The following is a 5,000-nucleotide window of genomic DNA, read 5'->3' on the forward strand; positions in this document are numbered from 1 at the left end:
ACCAAGCAGAGCCCGACCTATTAGAGCCCCACCAGGCAGAGCCTGACCTACTAGAGCCCCACCTGGCAGAGCCCGACCTATTAGAGCCCCACCAAGCAGAGCCTGACCTACTAGAGCCCCACCTGGCAGAGCCCGACCTACTAGAGCCCCACCTGGCAGAGCCAACCTACTAGAGCCCCACCAGGCAGAGCCTGACCTACTAGAGCCCCACCTGGCAGAGCCTGACCTACTAGAGCCCCACCTGGCAGAGCCTGACCTACTAGAGCCCCACCAGGCAGAGCCTGACCTACTAGAGCCCCACCAGGCAGAGCCTGACCTACTAGAGCCCCACCAGGCAGAGCCTGACCTACTAGAGCCCCACCTGGCAGAGCACAGCTTGGCAGAGCCCCATTCAGGAGAGCCCAGCCCACTCTACCTCAGCCAGGCATTGGTGCCAGGCCTCGAGAGCCTATACCTGGAACTTCACTATACACAGAAGCCCAGCCTGACACAGTTCAGGCCATGTCACCCCTTCAGAGACAACGTACCTATGCACAGGTAGTAGAAAATCACACTGACATTGGAGAGGTGAAACAATTGCTCCAACTTATTTACAGAATTCTTAGTTAAGAAAAGAAAAAATAAACTGTAATAGTATTCTATTTTTACCACATTGAAATGTCATTGAATCAAATATAAATTTGGCCCAAATGTTTTACTTGTCATTATACACAATCTATGTATGTAATTAATAATTAATGAAATCTTTCTCTATAAGCTCTTGGAACATTCAGGGTCTGTACTCTTCTACTTTCGGACCAAAGAGTACAGATCCAGAATTCATCTCATGCATCTCAGGTCAAGATATCATAATACTGTTAGAGACATGGTGTCGAAATGACACAGATACCCACTGCCCCCAAAACTACAAAGAAATCTTACTGCCATCCCTCAAACATAAAAACATACACCATGGTAGAGACTCAGGTGGAGTTATCATATGGTACAAGGAGGACTTGTCAACCAGATTACAAGTAATCAAAAAAGCTACAACACACATCTGGCTTAAATTGAATAAAAGCACTATCAAATGTGACAGAGAATTATACATATGTGCAGCTTACACTCCCCCGTCAGAGTCACCATACTATGATGAAAACTTCTTTGAAAATCTCCACAAAGAAATCAGCCATTACCAGGGCCAGGATAATGTCTTATTGCTGGGAGATTTGAATGCCAGAACAGGATGTGAAACTGACACAGTGCATCCTGCTGGTGATAGCCATATATTTGGACAGTCCTCTCCTTACATCACCCCCACCACTACCCACAGAAATAACCCAGACCATGTTGTAAACAAAACTGGAAAAGAGTTAGTGCATCTCTGTCGCTCACTAGGTCTGTATATGTATAATCAGCTCTCCAGATATCATACAGCTTATTAACACTTTCCTCTCAGTAGAGTTTAAAACGAATCAGTTTGACATAAACATGGCTGTAACCAAAATCAATAATATTTATCACAAATCTGCCAATAAAGCAGGTCTCATTAAAAACAGCCCTACATGTAGACAGAAACCAAAAAAGGAGGTGTGGTATGACAAGGATTGCAGAAGTGTCAGGAAAAAACTAAGACACCTGTCCAACCTAAAACACCGTCAGCCACAAAACATAGACCTGCACCAAAACTATGTTGAAACACTAAGAGAATACAAACAGATCCTAAGACAGAAGAAGGGAGAGCATTACAATCTGAAACTAAGAGAAATTGAGGAATCCATTGATCAAAATCAATTCTGGGAGAGATGGAACAGCTTAAGCAACAACAAATCAGATAATGTAGCCTTACAAAACTGTAGCATTTTGAAAAAACATTTTGAAAAACTCTATGAGCAAATTTCGCCCGACAGTCTAAATCATGAACAAAAACAAATCAGAGAAAAGTTGAGAATACTTGAATCAACGATCAAAAACAATCAGAATCCACTTGACTACCCAATCTCAGTGAAAGAACTAGAAGATAACATCAGAAAACTGAAGTCTGGCAAAGCATGTGGAGCTGACAGCATCAGGACAGAGATGCTCAAACACAGCCGGCCCCCCCGAGCTGCACCAGGCCCTGCTTCACCTGTTCAACCTCATCCTTCAGGCCGGCTGCTATCCTGAGATCTGGAGCCGAGGACTCGTTTCCCCAATACACAAGAGTGGAGATAAACTGGACCCCGACAATTACCGAGGCATCTGTGTAAGCAGTAACCTGGGGAAGGTTTTCTGCAACGTTATGGAAGTGAGGTTTGGGGTCCGCTCAGCAAACAGGACTACACCATTACTATACTTCTATATTTCCATCAGCCCTGTCTGGTGGATTTGGCCTCAGGTTCTCATCCACATCACAGTGGATGTTTTCATCAGCCAAACATCTGGGGAAGAATCTTCTGAAATCTGAAAACATGGTCTGGAAAAGTGGAACATGAACCATAGAAACAGTCTGACAAAGAATGATGATGAAATATTACATCCATAGATCATGTAGTCCAGCTGGTTCATGTTCCACAGTAACTGGTGTCAGTGGATCTCGTTCTCCTGAAACTTTCATGATCTAAACATGGAATATTGTTCCTCAGTTTCCATTAAACTGCATTAAGAGTAATGCAACAGTTACTTCTCATTCTGAGCAGCTGTATCAGTTGATAGTTCAGATCATTGTGATGAAATGAACAGACAGTCATCTCAGATGTAATGTGTGAATTGCATTTTGAAACAGTAACACTTTGATGTTAAGTTGTGTCATTTTGAACAGGTGATTTTAGTTCAATGAACAAATGATCTGAGGTTTATGTGGATTGTATCCAAGCAACTGGAAGAAGTGTTAGAGTTTTGAAAAATGTACATTTTGATCATCGGTTGTGAGTTTTGTGTCTAGAGTTTTGAAAAATGACATCAAGGTTCTGATTCCACAGTGTCTGTAGTATTCTCTCTACTAGTCCTTTTACAGTGATGTATTTACGTGTAGTACCATAATGAAACATGTATCACATATTTTGTACTACAATATTTAATGATTTTACGAACAACTAAACAATGAAACTATCGGTATCTTGTGTGTGGGTGATCTAAATTAATGTTCCTATGGTATTTCATGATAAGTGAGTTATTTGAACCAATGATTCTGCAAGTGCAAGGTTTCTTTATGAACGCACAATGCAGTGTTTTGAACATTGGACAGCCTGTGGTACAAGTGATGACCGTTTGAGTTTTGTGTCTAGAGTTTTGAAAAATGACCACAAGGTTCTGAAATTAGAGCCAAAGTGACTGTAAGTATTAGCTGATGAAGACTGTGATGCACAGCTGGTGTGAATACTGCTGACTAAATGTTCTTATTGTAAGTCGCTTTGGACAAAAGTGTCTGCTGAATGACATCATGTCAAGTAATGTCATGTCATGTCATGTCATGTCATGCAATGCAATGCAATGCAATGCAATGTTATGCTATCTTATGTTATGTTATGTTATGTTATGTTATGTTATGCTATGCTATGCTATGTTATGTTATGCTATGCTATGTTATGTTATGTTATGTTATGCTATGTTATGTTGTTATGTTATGTTATGCTATGTTATGTTGTTATGTTATGTTATGTTATGTTATGTTATGTTATGTTATGTTATGCTATCTTATGCTATGTTATGTTATGTTATGTTATGTTATGCTATGTTATGTTGTTATGTTATGTTATGCTATGTTATGTTGTTATGTTATGTTATGTTATGCTATGTTATGTTATGTTATGTTATGTTATGCTATGTTATGTTGTTATGTTATGTTATGTTATGTTATGTTATGTTATGTTATGCTATGCTATGTTATGTTATGTTATGTTATGTTATGTTATGTTATGTTATGCTATGTTATGTTATCTTATGTTATGTTATGTTATGTTATGTTATGTTATGTTATGCTATGCTATGTTATGTTATGTTATGTTATGTTATCTTATGTTATGTTATGTTATGTTATGTTATGCTATGCTATGTTATGTTATGCTATGTTATGTTATGTTATGTTATGTTATGTTATGTTATGTTATCTTATGTTATCTTATGTTATCTTATGTTATGTTATGTTATGCTATCTTATGTTATCTTATGTTATGTTATGTTATGTTATGTAATGTTATGCTATGCTATGCTATGTTATGTTATGCTATGTTATGTTATGTTATGCTATGTTATGTTATGTTATGTTATGTTATGTTATGTTATGTTATGTTATGTTGTTTGTTGTGTGATTGCTGAGTCAGCAATCACAGGTATAATCTTCTCGCTCTTTATTATTAATCCGTACACTTTTCTGGCACCTATCTACTCCTTCATACTTTAAGATAGAAACTCCATTCAAACTTTAAAATGTAAACTATTCTACTTTTTTCCACTTTTTTTTATAATGGGAGTCAATGGATGGAATGTTCAAACCATGCCCTGTTTGAACTCTAACTACTCTTTCATACTTTAAGCTAGACACTCAATTCAAACTTTAAACAGGTCACCACTTTTATTATTTTATCACTTTAATTCAGCTTTTTGATACCTTTTGTACTTTTTGAGCAATCACAGTTTAAGTTTTATACTTTTTTCAACTTTTATAATGGGATCCTATGGAGCCAGGCTAGAGTGTGTGATGTCATAACTCACTCTAGCAGACTGTACAGGCTGTACTTTTTACTAAATTCACACATTTTAAAACTGTGACAGTTCACACAACTTTAATACTACATACATATATTATACACCAAACCCTTCAGCTGCTTCTGCTCTCACTCACAATGTCAATATATAAGCGATGCGATGTATAGTTTTTGAGATATTAACGTTTGTTTGACACCAGTGTTCCACTCTTTTTCACAGTGTTTTATGGAAGCTGCACACCAGGCTGAACCTTCTGAACCACTTTGTCTTCTGTGGCGTCTGTGAAACACTCAACCAATGAAATCTTTTGCTTTCTATGATGTCACATTTTCAAA

General features: G+C 38.0%; 1 protein-coding gene across 1 annotated transcript in view; it reads right to left on the bottom strand.

Moving 5' to 3' along the window:
- Positions 1-5,000, bottom strand: part of oatx (organic anion transporter X) — a 30,319-nt gene that overhangs the window by 17,901 nt on the left and 7,418 nt on the right. The gene's annotated exons all lie outside the window — the stretch shown is intronic.

The sequence above is a fragment of the Centroberyx affinis genome, unplaced genomic scaffold (assembly GCF_046629955.1).
Source record: "Centroberyx affinis isolate AG114_WGS23_722 - 3 ecotype Tasmania unplaced genomic scaffold, CSIRO-AGI_Caff_v1 ptg005244l_1, whole genome shotgun sequence".
In the NCBI taxonomy this organism is placed as follows: domain Eukaryota; kingdom Metazoa; phylum Chordata; class Actinopteri; order Beryciformes; family Berycidae; genus Centroberyx; species Centroberyx affinis.